This window comes from Chlamydotis macqueenii, chromosome 2, assembly GCF_036417535.1.
Source record: "Chlamydotis macqueenii isolate bChlMac1 chromosome 2, bChlMac1.mat, whole genome shotgun sequence".
Lineage (NCBI taxonomy): Eukaryota > Metazoa > Chordata > Aves > Otidiformes > Otididae > Chlamydotis > Chlamydotis macqueenii.
This window is the reverse complement of record NC_141557.1, coordinates 83,994,711-84,012,504: the sequence shown is the minus strand read 5'-3', so window position 1 is coordinate 84,012,504 and position 17,794 is coordinate 83,994,711. Positions and strand designations below refer to the sequence as shown.

The following is a 17,794-nucleotide window of genomic DNA, read 5'->3' as shown; positions in this document are numbered from 1 at the left end:
GAAAAAAAGTGCTATTGATTTCTGAAAATCTTCAACTATTGTGCTAACTTCTTCCTAAAATTGGGCAAATGATTGGTCATTTTGCCAGTCTTCTGAAAGACACTTATTTCAAGAGAAGCGCATCTCGCCAAAGTGCTTCCACTGAAGCTTTTCCAGCCATTTTTCTCTAACACTGAGTTAACACTGACACATGTTAAGCTGTGCCCTGAGCACGACTCAGAATTGGAACCAATGTCATTAGGGATGGAGGAAGTGCTTTTCAGTGACTCTTCACTTGTAATTTGGGTTTTTAGCAGCTCTGGTTTACTCCCATACAGATCAATCCATTTTTGGAGATGAATTAACTGTATGTAGAGGAGAAAATGCTATGTAGAAAAATGCTTCAAGGCTTTGGTTCTTTAGCACTCGCTATTTCTTCAGCTGGATTTTTTTTTTTTTTTTTTTGCACGTAGTGATTAAATAACACTTACAAGGTTAGAAAAGGTGTGCGAGTCATTACACTGTGTGAATGTCATACTGACTATCGTAGTAAAGGGGGGCGAGGATTTTACTGGCTTTTTTTGTGGAGGAGAGAAAAAAGAATTTGAAGGGACGTCTTGGGACACTGGGACCAACTGCTCTGCTGTTGGAGCAGCCACCTTGTGCAATCACTTTCATTAACTTTTAAAGCTCTTCTTGAAAGCACTTTGTCTCCTCCCCTCCGTTTCTGTAGGAGATTTTTCAAAGCTTTATTTCTCTGAGGATCCAGAATATTTCTTTCATTCAAAGCCTAAAATTGTTGAGGGCTAAAATGCCTATTTGTTCTTAAGCAACACCCTTTAGTTGAAGCAGCTCTTCTCTTACTATTTTATCTTAGTTATCCGGCCTTTTTCTTTCCTTTTTTTTTTTTTTACTGTAACTAAGACCTCCTTACTAGGTGTTTTAATATTTCAAAGTGTAATTAAAATTTACTTTTGGCAGTTCCTGCCTTATCCTTGTCGTCTTGACTGTGATCAGTGCTTCCTCTGGAGTTTTCCTATTCCCTAACAGCACCCTTCTGTATTCCAGGCAGATGTTTAAATGTCACCTTTCCAGGAAGCCAGCGGTCCCTTCTTACAGACCTTCCTTCCTTCTAGAGCACTCCTTATGTGGGATAACTTCCCAAGTTCAAGCACTTCTGAATTTGAGCCAGCCCTTCTCCTTCTGCTCTGTTAGCTGTCTTTAAGTAGTTTTCTTACTGTGTCATAGTTTGCACCTTTCCAAACTGAGCACTCTCCTTAAGAGTTTTAATCTTAAATTATTTGGCTGGTTTAAGATGAGGAATCAATATGCTCCATGTAAGTACAGGTGAAGCATAAGATGAATATAAATTGAGTGGCTAAACTGCCGTGATGCCATCAGAGCCAGCTGGTTGATGAAATGCTGACACATTTTTAGTGATGTTGCGGCAATAGGTGTTCATAAGGAGTGAACAGAAGGTAGTTCTTGTTTATGCAAGGAATCCCTTAAACTGTGCAGATGCTGGTTTATATTTCTTGTCCCATCAGATGAACTGTGACATTTCTGTGTGGCTTACTAGGAAAGTGTGACATTGGATCTGATAGGGTGCTGTGCAGTTGAGGTTGTTCTTCACTCTTTGCTGCCTTCTGGGAAAATGAAGGAAGCTGATCATGCCCATCCTGCCCAGCCATTTTCCTTTCTCTTGGAAAGAACACAGATGCACACGCATATACAGTCCTTTCAAATGTTAGGAAACAACTTGTTGCCTAAGATACCAGGCCAGCTTGTTCAAAGTTGCTCAGAGGGTTGAAATGGCACTGTTCTGCACCAAAAAAAAAAAAAAAAAAAAAAGCAAGCTTTTAAATTGCAGTTGTTTTAAGTAAGTAAGCTACTCTTGTTCTCTGTAAAATTCTCTAATAGAAAATCCCTCCGCCCACTGCCATGAATTACTTATACAAGCTTCAAGCTTGATATTTAGCTTTGCACAGAAATGGAGCTGAGACTGTTCTCATAACTTTTTCTCCAGAGATGCTGCTGGTTTAGCTTTCTCCAGGCTTAGACCTCAGTGCCAATTTCATCTATATGAACAATCTCTCCTGTAAAAATCCTAGTGAAACCCAGGCAATTTTGTTGTCATTTGATGTAAACTAGATGAGTTCAGTGATCATTTGTGGCCTATCTAAGGCTATGGTGTGTTTCCAGGTGATTTGCTTTGATTTCCTTTTTTAAAGCCACATAGTGGTGGATGCCCTCAAACAGCCCTCAAACTTTGTACCATCACCAGCTGCTTCACTGAAGGCAAGCTTAAGATTGATCCGTGCTCTGCTTATATGAGTGTAATGGGGTACTGACCTGCCCTGGATAACTCCAGCACTGCTGGTCATACCTTCAGGAAGCCCAAGAGGGAATAACCACCCAACCATTTACCCACTCTTGTGGGTGAGTTTTGCCACCAACAAGGTGCATGTATCTGAAACTGAGAGTTAAGTTTTAAATGACAAATTTTCCTCAGCTTGCTTACTTAGAGGGTTTTTTTTTTGTTCTCCGGTTTCCCCGCTGTGGTGAACAAATACTAACTTGTCTTTTTAGCTTAGTGGAATACTAGGATAAGTGTATGGGATGCTTAAATTGTCATACACTGGTCAGAAAAGAAGGAATCAAAATGGCAGCAATGCAAAGAGGGAAGGAAAAGAAAAGAAATTGACAGAGGTCCTACAGATGCAGGTACCTAATAATGGCCTTTTTCTCCACTGATACTCTGGATTTTTAACATTCTGCTCTGAGATTATCAAACTGTAAAAGCTGATCTGTATACAGTTATGGAGGGCACAGTTGTGTATGTGGGTTGTTTTTTTTTTGGGGGGGGGGGGGGGGTTTTGGGGTTTTTTTTTTGTTTGTTTGTTTTATCCAGAAGGAAATATTAAATGCTGAGTAGAACTGTGGGTAGATTTTTCTTGCTTTCTTGTTTTTCTTTTCTTTCCTAGGTGAGTGGTACAAGACAGTAATTTGGGGAGTGTAAGGTGTGTGGTAGGTGGGTAGCCGTTATCTCAGCCTGTACTCATACTGACAGAAACAGTTCTATGCAGGTTGCTCTGAGTCTGGTTTGGTATGTCCAGAGTACTTCCAGGCAGTGTATGCCTATGAGGTGACTGCAATGAGATTTTTCTTTTTTTTTTTTTTTTTTTTTTTAATCACCTCAGCCGCAATTTCATGTGATAAAAAAAAAAAAACTTATTTAAAGTTTAGATGGTTGAATAATTATATCAGTTGGTGTACAAGAAATGCAATGGTAGGTATCTGAAATGGAATTTGAGTCGGTAATACACGGTGTTCAGTTCTTTTCATGTGCGTTGCCTCAGCAATAGCTGTGGTTTCTTAGAAAGCCTGAATTGTCCTGGATTACATCACTACACGGAATGACAATTGTATAGGACTTGGAATGTGAAGAGTATGTCAGTGATGCATTTTAAAAACAAATAAACATAATATGTAGTACTCTTCCAGTGAACTTTATAATCCTGTTGTATAAGTGTAGCACATCTCAATGCACTAGAGTTGGAAGCAAGTGACTTCTAGCACTTAGAAAGGGGTGGGCTGTCAAACTTCATGGCAGTTTAGCAGCAGCCCTCACTATTTGGTAAACCCAATGAATCAGAAACAACCTTCAATAAACTGAAGTTTAGTGTTCAAAATCTGCGTGTATTAATTTAACTTCCCTGTTAACTCATTCATTTAATATTTGCTAACAACATCTCATTTACTTGTTGCAAGATGTTTAAGAATATTAACTGTGTATTAAACAATAGACCGGAATTAATGGCTTGTCTGGGAAGATTGTGAAGATGTGCCAAGTAGTCTCAAATCCTACTTCAGAGATAGCATTGTCCAAAGAGCTGCTTATTGCTGTCTCAATAAGCAGTTACCTGGACAAACTGAACTTTTTTCTTTCTGTTGCTTGCTCCTTTGTTTTTTAAAAGGAAGCAGAGAGATGCACAGAGATGTCACGGGACATTGTAAAGTGGACAACCATAGACCATGCAAGCAGGGAAAAAGGGTCAGTTTGCATGCGATTACGTATCTCTCCTTCAAAATGTTGAAAATGGTCCTACTTGGCTTTGTGTTTCAGGCAGGCAAAGCAGAAGGTGCACACAGAGGGATTAAGACATTACAAGAGGTAGCGTATTGCATTGATGTTTCAAGGACTGTGTTTCTTCAATTTCCTCTCTTTTGTTCCAGTGTGCTGCTGAGTAATGTGCAGCATTAATTTTTTAAGTAGGTAATTTTAATTTCCTTTTCTTTCCTTTTTGAAATAATTGTAGCAGGGTCTGCACCAATTTTTTTTTTTCTGCTTTCTGTCTAGTGTTGAGATGGAAAATGGCAATGACATACCACATCTGTCCAGCATGGTGGCAGCAAGAATTACTCCTGTTGTGTGTAAATGGGAGCTGGGTTATATGCAAGCTGTTTTCTACATAGGAAATAGCTCAAATTGTCTGGAATGTGCATGCAAACATCCATTTTTCTAGGCAGCGAACTAATTGACTTCATAGTAAATCAGTAGCCTACTCTAGGTTGTATCTAGGTATGACTGGCCCTCTGCCGGAGTGAGGGCCCTGGAATGCTTCAATTTATGTGTGTGCTGTGCTGCTGTTTCTCTCATCTGTGTGAGGCTGCACAAAGCTTCATGAAATCATGTTGCCTTGGTCAGAAGGAAACTTACAGGCTGTTAAAAGTAGTTTCAAGTAAGGAATCAGTCTATTCTTTTGCAAGTATCATGTATTTTTCATATCTGTTTAAAGGAGACAGATATCTTTCTTAATTATATTGAAATTCCAGGTGATTTTCCTCATGTTAATGACAAGTAGGAAACTTATCCTTGAGACACATTTTCTGCTACTGATTTTCCTGAGCATGGAGGGAGAATATTCTCAGACTTAAAGGAATATAATGGATTTTTAAAATGAATAATTAGGTGTCTTATTTGGGGTTTTGTTTTCAGCTTTTTTTTTTCTTACCAAATAGCTTGCAGTATGAAGACAAGAATTCCAGATGTTAAGAACTTGAGTTCTCAGTACACTGGGGAAATTAGGATGAGTGATCAAGAAACTGATGAAAATAAGGGCTCTTTGTAGCATTGTCATAGAAGATGAACTCTTGTCTGGTCACACATAATGCATTTTGTTAGTGAATAAAAGAAGCCTTTCCTAATTTTGAAAGTCTTCTCTGTCTGAAATTTGGTGACTCATTTTCCTGACATGAGAGGTGAGCATGTAGCCTCTGCAGAAGTTAATTTAAATTATTTTTGCTCCCTCAAACCACTTTCTGCATTTCTTCATCAAAAGGCCATATGAGTAAGGCTCTCCCAAATAAAAAATGGCTGAAGGGCTTTGTCTATGCATGGTTTTGTGCTTATATGTGCTCTAAAGGGGGATTTATTTTTTTTTTTGAGTTGTCCCTGTGCTCCCAGAGCAGCAGAAAAAAAAAAAAAAAAAAGCTGAAAGTTAAAGGATTTGCAACCAAGTTAGTGTAAGCATTTACAATATCCATTTCATGTGAATTTTCTGCCAAGCAGATGCCTTTTGAGAATACTACTTTTTGCTGCCAGGGCAATTGTTATAGTCTTTCACAGCTCTTAGGTAGACAGGAATAACTCTCGCTTCAGGGAGACAAAGGGGTGTCCATCTAAGTAGGAGGTTCACAGAAAAACTAGCAAATACCTATGTCGCTGTGTTTCTGAATGTAGTGGAGAAACTTTGTTGGAGTGGGAGGAGGTATCAGTTATAGTTTAGAGGCAAATTTGTCCCAACAGTATTGTAATTCTGGGGTGGTTTCTCAGCTCTGATCATGTGTCAAAAGCCACTTTCCTCTTTAAGAGAATTATTTGGGAAAGGTGGAGTAGGACCAGGGTGAAGAATAAGCTCCTGATGCCAAGGCAACAGTTGGCAGCTGGCCACCTTATTTAATGCTTTATTTCCTTCATGACCTATTGTTGTCTGCGTTGACCTCGGTTTGAGCTTTTAGGCCCTGGCAACAGTGAGATCAGATTAGGTTAACTACTATATTGTTAAAAAAATCACTAGGCTGATAAGTACAGCAGTCTTCAGTGTGGCTTTCTGAAAAGATTTTCAACCTGGCAGATGATCTCGAACAAAAATATGTCGTCATGTCACTCCTCACTGCTACAGTAGTGTAAAACTTTCAGTGGATTTCAGATTTATACTTCAAGGTTAAAAATCCCTGATTTGTTCTAAGCACCACTTGTTTATGTCAAGGGTTTTATAAATCCTGTCTTTATCTCATTGATCACTGAAAACTACTATGCTTCTTTTTTAAAAAAGTGTGGTGTAGATATTATTCATCTTACCGTAAGTTACCAACTTGCATGTAATATAAGTAAGTGTAACTTTTCTTTATTTACCCCCCAAAAATATATTAACAAATTCTGCTTTGTTACTCCAGGTAGCTTTGTTGCCTCAAGGTAGCTGAAAGCAGAACCTGGGTAGCAGCAGCTGCTGGGAATTCCCTGGATTTCCAGCAGCATTTCTTTTTACGGTACATTTTGGAAAAGTTAGTCAACAATCTGGGAGGAAGAAGTTAGTGAACTTAGTTATAAAAGACTAATGCATATTATTATAGTTATAAAAGACTAATAAGAACTGCATTTTAGAGTTTGGGAGAAATTTTTACCAGGTCTTAGTGTCTTTAGTATCATTAAAATCAGAGAAAAATGAAGACTAATTATAAAAGTTCTGTGACCAGGGCTTGAAAACAGTACAGGCCTGTTGTTAGAGGCTTGGTGCTGGTGTTACGACTCCATTCTTGCAGTAAGCTCAGGTTAACAAAGCTGTTGAGCACTTGTAGCCTGACCCTAAAACAATTCAGCAAAATAGACATCTGGAATAATGGAGAATTAAGTCCTCTTCTTTTCTCCTCCCTCCCTTCTCTTTAATTTTAAATTTTGTTCTATGCTTCTGAACTGGTTTTTGGTTTGGTTTGGTTTTGTTTTGTTTTGTTTTTTTCCTCCCACATGGTCCCTCTTCTTGCTATGCGTTATGTGCTAAGGGAATGTTGTAACTTAATTAAATTAAGTCTTGAATGCACTTTCTTTTCAGCTGAGGCTGCTGTGACATTCCTTCACTAGTAGGTGGTGCCTTTTAATTGATTCACAATAGACTCAGAATCTGAAGTGATGGAAATTCTGTTGCTGATTCCCACATTCATCATGGGCTAAAGTGGTGGGATGGGTGCTAAGACCCAATGATGTGACATTGTTGGGATGTAGTTTTTTTTCTAATTAATAGATTTAATTTTTTTTTTCAGTATCAACGGCTAGACATATCTAAACTATGTCTGACTTCTGTGAAGGGATAACTCCTTAAGAGATTGGACGAAGTAAATGTTTTCCCCTGCAAGACCCAAGCATTGTGTGAAGCACACCCCTTCCATCTTGTACTCTCTTGTTGTGGGGTATCAACATCTTGTGTTTCCTCAGCGTCATGCTGCAGCTTCTCAGTGTTCATCACTAGACCAAACACAACCAGCTCCAGGTGAAGGTTGAATGTAGTAAGCTTTCCTGACAATTTGCAAAACCCACTTAAGTATACAAAACAAATGCCAATCAAATACCATACTAATCTATACAACCTAATTGAGGAATGGTGTACAGTCTGGGTGCACTGGCATTCTCTGCTCTTCCACGTTGAATGCTCTACTGTGCCAGGAAATCTCCCTTCTGAGATGATGCTAAATGCACTGGCTGTCAAACTAAATGGTTGCAGAGAGAGGAGTGGCAAGCAAATCTTATCTTGTATTCTAGAGAATATGATTGGAAACAGACTGTATCAAGTCCTGGGCGCAGGTACTTGGGGCCTGTAGAGATTTTATGTGAAAAACACCACAATGCTTGCTGTTTCAGTCAAAGGCCATCCCTGCAGAATCACGGCTGGTTACGTGGTAACTTGGCAGGGTCAGTACAGTCCTGGTTTGCCCTGTGCTGTTAAACTCTTTTAAAGGGTATACAGTTTCTCATTGTTGGTAAGAACTTTTCCCATTGTATTATTACTCTTCATCCTTTTTGTTTTCTCATGGTGCACCTCTTGTTTTTATAGTTCTTTAATGGAGAGGTACTGTGTCTTCTAGTCTGTTTCCATAGAAACACCCAATTAGAAGAGTAATTTGAAGAGACTGAGGCATAGCTGCCAAAACTCCTAAAGAGAGAGGAGGAAAGGGAGGGAAAAGGGGAGAAGACTTGGGCTGGCAAAATGCAAACAACATTGCCTGTCTTCTGCTAGCTATTTCCTAATGCTCGTCTGTAAACTCATATCTGACTGTACATCTTGCACTCATTTGGTTTCAGCTACATCTGTAATGCATTTTAAAAGTATAATTGAGTCTGGTGCTCAACATATGTGATGTTAATGCTTGGAATGTGAGAATTTTTTGTTGTTGCTTAGCTTCTTTCATATGTTTTTTATCAGGCGGTGGCCAAGGCATTGAGACTGAAAGGGGAAGGGAGAAGAATTGAGATATCTCCCCATTGCCAATGTCTCATGTACACACACAAGTTGAAAAAGATATTTTTCTGTCCTTGCTTTGACACAGAAGAGTAACCCAGGTACCTGTGATTCAATGGATCTCAAGCCATTTATAAAGGAGAAAAAGAAAACAATCACATTCCACTGAGTGAGTTTTCTGGCAGTCAAATGATTAGGTGATCTGCTTGTTGTCTTTTGTCCAGCTGGAGGCAGTAAGGAGTTGAATCCTACTAGAAATGGAGAATGGAAAGCAAAATGAATGAAGCCAAAATAGAGTATTAGAGATATCTTTTCCTATAGGTGCAAATCATATTGTTTGCATATATAAAAGCATACGCCTACTCCAAGGATTATGTCTGTATTTAAAACTGCAACTTTGCTACTGCCTTTCACATAGAAAAGAGTATGGAAATTTAAATCAGTCATGGGATGTTAGGCTTAGCTGATATCCATAGAAATCTGTACTTTACTGTCATCACAACTTGCACACACCACTTAAATTTCTGTTTTCTCATATAGGGATGGGGCTTTTTCAGTATTTTCATTACAAAGTATCATCTACACTGAGTGGAAGACTCCTTGCTTTCCTTCCTGACTGTAGGTCTACCTTCCAAGACTTACAACAAAAAAACCCACTAAACCAGCTAAGCAAATAAAAAAAATCCTCCTCCACCCCCCCAGGAAACAACAACAACAAAAAAACCAAAACCAAAACAAAACAAAAAAAACCCAAAAAACAACAACAACAAAAAAAACCCCCAAACTAACAGAAAACCACATGTAAAGCCCACCCTCAAAACTTCACTTTTATCAGAGATGCTTTGGCACAAGAACATGTTAGAAATCTGTCTGCCTTTAGGGAAGGCAATTGCAGAAGCCAGCTAATATTCATGGTTGATTCCTACTCAGATCTTCAGCAAGATAACCAGGAGGGACACTTCAAGCCTCTTGGCTTGCAGACTTCCAGCCTCCTCTGGAGGCAGCGCTGGCTTCAGGTATGTTCCCATTTGCTCTGCTTCTGCTGCCCTGTGTGTACTAAGGGATTAGTAGGTCAGTGTGATCTAGTAGTGTCCTGGATGTGTCTAACAAACTGTGTCAAAAGTTTGCACAGTGATCACCATTTCTGGGGGAATGGATTTGGGAGTACTCGATACGGGGATCCCAGCCAAAAATAGCCATCGTAGATACCACCAACTGATTCCACAAGTCTTGCTGGTAACCTTTAATGAAGGATTGTATGGTCAGGTTAAAAGGCTCTGGTTTGCATTCTCTCCGTGATGTCTGGAAACCTGCTCAGTGACAGAAGGGTTGTACTTGAAGCATGCAGCTTGGAAGCCAGTTAATGACCACAGCTTTAGCTGCATAAGGAGGAGAGAGCGAGCTTCATGACCTGTGTGTTACTGTCTCAACCAAGCTGAACATTCTGAGATGCTTCCCTCATCCAACCTCTAAATCTTAACAAAAATGAGGTGATTTGGACAATATTCTTAAAACCTTAAAAACTTCTAAAAGTTGCTTCTGGCTGCTTGGGGAATTCTGAAGTTTATGAGGGAGAAAGGCCTTGGGGAAGGAAAAAGCGGTTTTACAGCTGCTCTTGATGCCATTGTTGGGTTAGTGCATGTTAAAGATAAATTATTTGTAATTTGTGTTCTTCAGCTGGTGGGCAATTAAGATGGTTCCTGGGTTAAAATAGAGTGGGGAGAAGAATGCAGAAGCCTCAGCGGAAAAGTGACCTTGCCCTGTGTTTTTGTCCTTACAGCAAAATGGGCACTGGGTTGTCTAAGAGCATCACCCTCCCATGGCATTGTGAAGCATACCTAGGACCTTAGGACCTAGCAGAGCAGCTGCTGCGGTGCATTCTTAGACATGTCGTCACTCACTTTGCCACACGGTCATAGTGCCGTGCTTGTGAATATTTTAGACCTGACAGATACCTCAATTGGTAAAGCTATGGTGTTTTGGGCCTTCGGGGAAATGCTTTGTGGGTTACTAAAATTTCCAGCCACTTTCATTATGGAAAGTAGAGGCAATATAGTTTAACATTTGAAATTCAGTTAATTGAATTTGAACTCTTATAGGAATCTCCTGTGATTAACTTTTGACAATTAGGTACATGTTACATTGAACCTCATGGGAAGTAAGGATACTCTGTGAGCTTATGCAATGTAGTATTGCAAGAAAGCAAATACTTTGTGTTGCTGAATGAAGATTAGATTAGAAAACTGTCATTCAGGTTGAGTAACAGGTGGTTTGTGATTAAAGCATTGCTACCTTTTTGCTGTACTAAAGATGGGAGATCAATCTTTTTCTCTTGAGGTTGTCACACAAATTTTCCACAGAACAGTGTGTCTCAACATTATCTTGGTGGAATGAACAGTCTTAAAAAAAATAAAGCAAACAACCACCCCTTAAGACACAAACCCAAACCCCTCAAAACGAAGAAATTATTAAAAACATCTGCAAGAAACGTGGAGTGAACTGACAAACTTCAAATCTTCTCTTAAAGGAGACTGACAGTATCATGTTTAACACCACATGTTTGTATAAAAGTGTATGTGTATGCAGATAGGCCCTTACTAGCCAGCAGCTCTGACTAATATTGAGCGCTTGAGGGAAGTGTTGACTAGTGTGTTTAGTTAATTAGATGTAAGCATCTAATGGACCACTGTCAACAGTTGCTTCCTATTAAATGGTTATTTCTATTACAGAAACATGTTGCTGCAGTTTTCTTTCAATGCTAGAGTTAAAATATATGTATTAAAACTCTATTTGTTGAGTGAGTTTCAGATGTGCTTTTGCTAAACGGTACCTGTTCTGAGAGAAGTTGGTGGTATAAAGTTTGTTTTAGTTGCCTCCAAGAATAACTATGGCAAATGCCTCTTCTGTTTTTGGCAAATGGTGATGATTTTCCTAATGCACCACAGTCTAGACTGGACATGGAGAGACTGAAAGAGCTACCAGCCTGAGCAAGTAACTTCACCTTTCACAAAATTTTCTTTTTAATATCCCTACATTCAGTATGGGCAATCAATGTAGCTTGGCATTTAAAAAGCTTTTTAAAGGAATTACCTTGTTATACTCAGCTTTTTTGTGGTGCTCTACAAGTACTTGTAAGTTTACAAGAAAAATACAGTTTCTGGTCTTGATGCCGCACCTGTAGCGAAGCAGGAACTGTGAAATAGGTTTTTTGTAGTTCAACCAGCCAAAATGTGAAAAACCACACATCTTCCGTGGAAATGACCAATAAAATCATAAAAACCAAAATACCTGTTATGACCAGACCTTCTGTAAATGCTGCTGTTCTGTTCGTGTGATGTGTCTTCTTGAGAGCAAGTACTCATTTTTCTGCTTGTAGATCTTTAAGTCTTTGCATACGTCTGGCTTAAGCCATATTGCATGAGCTGCTTGCTTCCTGCTCCTTCCTTTTTATCAGCAAGGGTTGTGCCAGTGTCTGTCTTCCAAGTTTGCTTTTTCCCTTCCTGGTATTCTGAATAACTACAGCTCTGCTGGGGTTTTTTCACAGCGTTTATTACCGATGTTTTCATAATGGAAATTTATGGCCTAAAATTAATTGTTAGATGATTTTATTTGGTAGCAGTGATTTTCTGCAAACTTCCCACGCAATTTTGGGAGGCCCCCAAAAAAACTATTGTACTGTATCCATTAACTCTTTCTCTGCTTGTATGGCTGCAGCACTTTTATGGGTTCTTTGTTATGAAACTAGTTTGTTTGGGGTTTTTGGTATTTAGACAAAAAGACTGCTTTATGTCATACCCTATAGTAACGATTTTCTTTAGTCCTCACTTCTAAGGACAAGTGAGGAAAGCAGCAGGAGCCAGACTCTGAGTTCTAACTTTGAACTTGTTTTCAGCATCTGGTTTTAGGATTTGATCCTAGTGAAATTTCATTATGTCCTGCTTATGAATACACCTTGTGCTGGTTTTCTTCTGTTCCCATTGACATGACCCTTAAGCCTTCTCTCAATCCTGAGTGGTATGAGGAGATAAATGATGAACAAGACTTGTAGGACAGGAGTTTTAAACTTGTTGCAGCCATTTTTACACCATGTACACACTTGATTTATCTCTAGGATGATCTTATCTAGCATGTGCTCACTGTTTTTCTTACTGTGGAAAAATGAAGAAATAGCAAAATGTGTCGTAACTTATTGGCAGATGCAGTCCTACACACCAACAATAAACCAGAATTATAATAGTGAAAAGCATGAAGTTTAAAGCAGCCTAGAATGGCTTTTTGAAAAGAAGTTTGTAGATAGTCAGTTCTTGAAGTCTCTTCTTTGCCCTCAAAGCATTTTTTGCAGGTGCTGGAAAAGACATTGACTTTATCCGATGACTGACGGTTGTTATTTAAAAAAGTCACGTGTTAGAAAAGCAGACGCCACTAAACAAGAAGACTTGACAGTTCCATCTGTAATGTTTTTGCTGGCAAAGTAAATCAGATATTGTTCCAAGGTCTGTACAACGCATACTGCAAACCTCTAACACTGGAAAGAACTTGAGAGTTTAATGTGTTCTGGCTTCATGTTACATAAACAGGGGTCCCCATGGTCCTATATTGATTGGGCTTGTGTTCCACCACTGTTTTTGTGGGTATATGCTAGCCCATAAAATCACATTTTTGTTTTTGCCTGCCAACTCTCTTCTATTGCTTTGTCTATTAGGCTGCAGTGGTAAGTGCCACAGCTGGTGTGCTGAGGGATCCAATGCAGAACAGTCAGACCACTACAGTTCAGGCTCATGAGCCTGGGAAGAAACCCTTGCAATTTGATAGTACAATTAAATGTATGTCATGAATTGTCAGCATTACTTTATGCTATTTTGAGGATGACTGCATATCCCCTGGTATCAGCACCGGCTAACATCACAAGCACTACAAATACTTTGCAGCACATCTCTAGCATCCATATCCTAATAAAATGACTACTGTCATTTAAAAAAAAAAATAAAGAATACTCAGGGGTAGTCAGATGGGGAGAAGACCCTGAAGTGAAAGTTCACGTGTTTAGTATACTCCAGTTATTTAATCTGTTCCCTCTCTTAGCCTTCAACTTCAGTTTTTTAGCAAAACTTTTCATCATCCTTCCACTATCCCTGCTCCTTGCAGAGGGTTGGACTAGATGACTTTTCAACATCCCTTCCAACCCAAACTATTCTATGATCTCTAGAAGGGGAGTGTACAACCTTTTCTTAGTTTTGCACTGTCTTGCCTCTTTGACACATATGCTTAGTTGTATTTTCTTCCCTGTTCCCCTTTTGAACACTTCACCTGCAGATCTTCCTGTGATGTGCCTGCCATGCCTTAGCTCTGTCTGCAGCAGTTTCCCCTCGCTTGTGCCCACCTGCATAGTTAGGTTCATGGTGAGGATCAGGCTGCACTTGTATAGTAGGGTTTAAATTTAGCGGGGAGTGACGTGGTGAGGAAAAAGGGTGTCTTCTTATTAAACTTTCTTGACTCTCACCAGTGTCCACGTGAGCAGGGTACTGATAACTCTAGTTTTACTGCCAAGGGGTGATTGACAATACGCTTATTTTTCCTAGGTAATGAAGTCATTCTCTCACCTTCAACTGTTGTGATATATAAGTTGTTATGGCTAGCACGCTTATTTATCTGTAGATTTCCCTGTGCCAGTCTCATTAGGACATTATCTAAAAATAATCCATTCTCTGCCCTTTCTTTGTGAACGGGAAAAATGCATAGGTCAGCAAATACAACTTTTTCTTATCTGCAGCTTCTGTCCTTATGATCCCTTCTCTTCCCTTTTGTCTGTTTTCACAACGCTCCTATGTGCTGTGCCATGTGGAGGTAATGATTCCTTGGCAGAACTGGACACAATTCAGCATGCTGTTCTGCCGCCAGTTAAGCAAATTTTCACCAGGGCTGTTTGTGTGAAAGTTATGAACAGTGCATCTTAGCACTGTGAAGTGTGCCGTCCCATGAGGTCAAATCTTTCTTAAACATCGACTGCCTTTTAAGGAAAGGGGATTTTTATTGACTTCACTGTGGAGTTAGTGCACCCGTACTTGAGTGAGACAATGCCCATGCAAAACTAAACCAAGAAAACATTACCTGAGTGCAAGTTGCTTATGCAAAATGTAGAAATGTAAATATTGGAATAGTTTAAAATTAAACTAGAGGGAGGTTTTCTAGCATATGTATGCACTCTGGACTTCTAGTAGGATAATCTTGCAATAAAAAGCCTTTCATTGTGTGACTGTCATGAGTTTTATGATAGCAAACAATTGAGAGGCTGAGAACCAGCATGCATGTGGTCATAAATCCTTTAAATTTGCAATAATTGCTTTTATTTTTTTATATAGCATTCAAGTGTATTTTCTTATAACTGAAGTTTATAAAATTAAAGTCTGTGTAAATTTGAGTTTCAATATTAATTCATCCAGAATGGCCTGACAGAGGAAGCTATGTGGACGTTTCCTAGGTAATCTGCCACATCTAGTATTTGTAAAGATGCTATTTGCTCTCCGGTTGCTTTTTGTGCCAAGGATTGCATTACAAAAGTCATCACACTCAGAAAAAAGGCACTTTAATAGTATTTGAGAATAAAGATGTTCCAGTGTTTTGAGTTCATTTTCTGATGAGATAAGATCCCTGTAACAATTGCTCTAGTTAATAAATAAGGTCCTGTGTCACTGGAGGGGAACGCGCTGAGTAAGGAAGAACTGACCGTTGCCAGGTTAGCTTTCAGGTGTCCAAAGCGACGCGCTTGCTCACCCCTTTCTTACTGTGGCGCTTACTGTCAGAGGATCAGAGAGTGGCAAACATACTGGGCTCCCTGTTGTGGTGCGATGTATTTCAAATGAGAGTGTTCCCCAAACTTTTAAATTCATATGGGAAAAGTAAAGCTGGGGCAGGGAAACTAAAATATGTACAGTTAAACCTCCATTGCGTATAACTTTCTTAACAATTAAGCACAGCTTCTGTAAAGATCCTGTCTTCTGGTTGTCGATCTCCTTGCAGCAGCTCCTGTTCTTTCTGCCTTTATTTGCCAGATCTTGGATGGATTTGCGTGTGATAGCATGGAGATGCTGAAGAAGACAGGCCTCTGTGAAACATGCAGTCTAAAAACCTGGGGTGTGTTCAGTCATGGGAGGTTTTAAGTGTCTTATTACTACTTTCAACTTCCTGAACTTTGGCAGATGAAAGCTTTCTTTAGACTCTGCTGAAATATCGTAAAGTAATTTTTAACTTATAATTTTACTGTAATATGGCTGTACGCTATTTTAAGAGCTGTGTTATTTTTGGAGACTTCATTCACCTGAAATTCTCTTTGAACTGATCATTTTGCATGCAGTCTTAACATGCTTTTGCTTGTTTTTCACATGCATCCTACAGCTGATGTCTAAGATGTGATAGCTAAAGTCTACCATAATGCTGCAAATTGCTTATCTATATCTTACCTAGAAAATAACTAGATGTTAAATTTGAAAAGTATTTTACAATGTATTTAATTGTCATCCTGATACATAATTATATAATAATAATATCTATTATTGTAACATATTACAGTAAATTGTTATGCATTATTATAAAATAACTTGAAATATGTTGTTACAGAAAGATATTTTTCTTTTAACTTTATTTAGGGATTTTTTTTTCCTGCTGTTGTTTCAGTTAGTTTTTCCAGGCAGATTAAGTCTATATTTAGGTTGAGTAAATGCATAGTAGGACAACTTCTGTCATTTTATCATGATCCGAAGCAAATCCAGGGGCTCCTCCTGAATACGGACTGTTTATTTTACTTCTGTGCTTGGAGGGAGATTTTTGTCTTAAGAACGGAGGTGTGTTAGGACTGCTTTAAATATGCTTCTGGTACGTGCCTTGTGTACCAGATCAGCAGCACATTTGATATGAGATGTAATTTAATTGCTCAACATCAACAATACAAGAGGTAAATGCTCCACCAGTGTCTTGCAGGGCAGGAGCACTGCAGTGCAAAGAAGTGAGACATGAAGAAAATACTAGCCTGTTCCTCTTCTCTTTTTTTTTTTTTTTATTTATTTTCTTTATTTATTTTTTTTTAAGGGGAGGGGAGGCATATCACCCCACCCCCACTCCCAATACAATGACTACAGTGTGGAGTTCAAAGGAGGACAGTTAGACTGAGGTTGAGTGATACCTGTCTTAGGACTGTACTGAATTTAAGATAAATCTTCTCCTCCCCAGGATGAGACTACTTTGGATCAGAAGCACCTGAGCTGTCAAGTTATAGCAGTGTCAGCTGAGGCAAGTCTCTTGTTTTTTGTAGTATATTTGGGTTCCTCGCTGGCCATTTAATCTGTATGGCTTTGCTGAACAGAGTATAGAGTGCTTAGCACAACTGGTCACCACGTGCAAAACAGATCATGCCTAAAATGATCATCTCTGCATCTAGAAGTTAACAGATGCACTTTTCAGCAAAGGCTTATAATTCGGGTGAAGAGGTTCACCACTAAACTTGCTGTGCAGTTTACTTTTGCAAAGTGAGGAAGTAGGGCTTCTAGCAGAACTTTGCAGCCCTGCAAAGTTGCAGCATCATGATGGTAGCAAAAAGTTGTCCAAGGTGGGCATCGTCTCCCTTTATTTTTTTCAAAGTGGGACAATTTGCTCTTATGAATGGACACCACAAGAATTTCCTACTTGTTTCTGAGACTCTAACCCACTGAAAACACAAAACACAAGCGTAGCATGTTACCATTATATCTGCTGGTATGGCTAAGTGAAGCGGCTAACTGAAACCCTTCATGCTACAGAGAACAAGCACAGCTGGGAACCAGCTGAAAATCTGCACAGCAACTACTGCTGCTGCACACCCAGAAGGCTCTAGTTATATTGTAACCAGCCAAAAACACTTCTAGAAAAGTCTCTCCATTTCTGGAATGATACTTCTGCCCTGGCTTGTAGAGTTAGTTCTGTTATGCGGGTATCCTCCACAGGGACTACGTGATCTGGAGCTTGGCTCTTGTAGGCTGGACCTACCTCGAAGATGCCAAGCAGGGCAGGATCTGAGTTTTGGAGCTTAGGGAGTAGACTGCTCAGTGTCTCAGACCCTCCTTCATGTTCAAGGACAGAAAGTTATTATTTTTACTACAAATAAATCTTCTAGTCTTAGGTCAGTGTTCTCATTTCTCCTAAGAATATATATGGTCAGAATAATTAATCATTTAAACAGTCAAAACTGACAGCAGTTATTGGATGGAGGAAGTCGCACCAGGAAAGAAAAATTGGCAAGAGATTGTGGGAATACTGATGTGGCCTTCTGCATT

At 39.3% G+C, this 17,794-nt stretch overlaps 1 protein-coding gene across 1 annotated transcript in view; it reads left to right on the top strand.

Moving 5' to 3' along the window:
- FBXL7 (F-box and leucine rich repeat protein 7) overlaps window positions 1–17,794 on the top strand; it is a 182,471-nt gene that overhangs the window by 91,604 nt on the left and 73,073 nt on the right. The window lies entirely within an intron of this gene.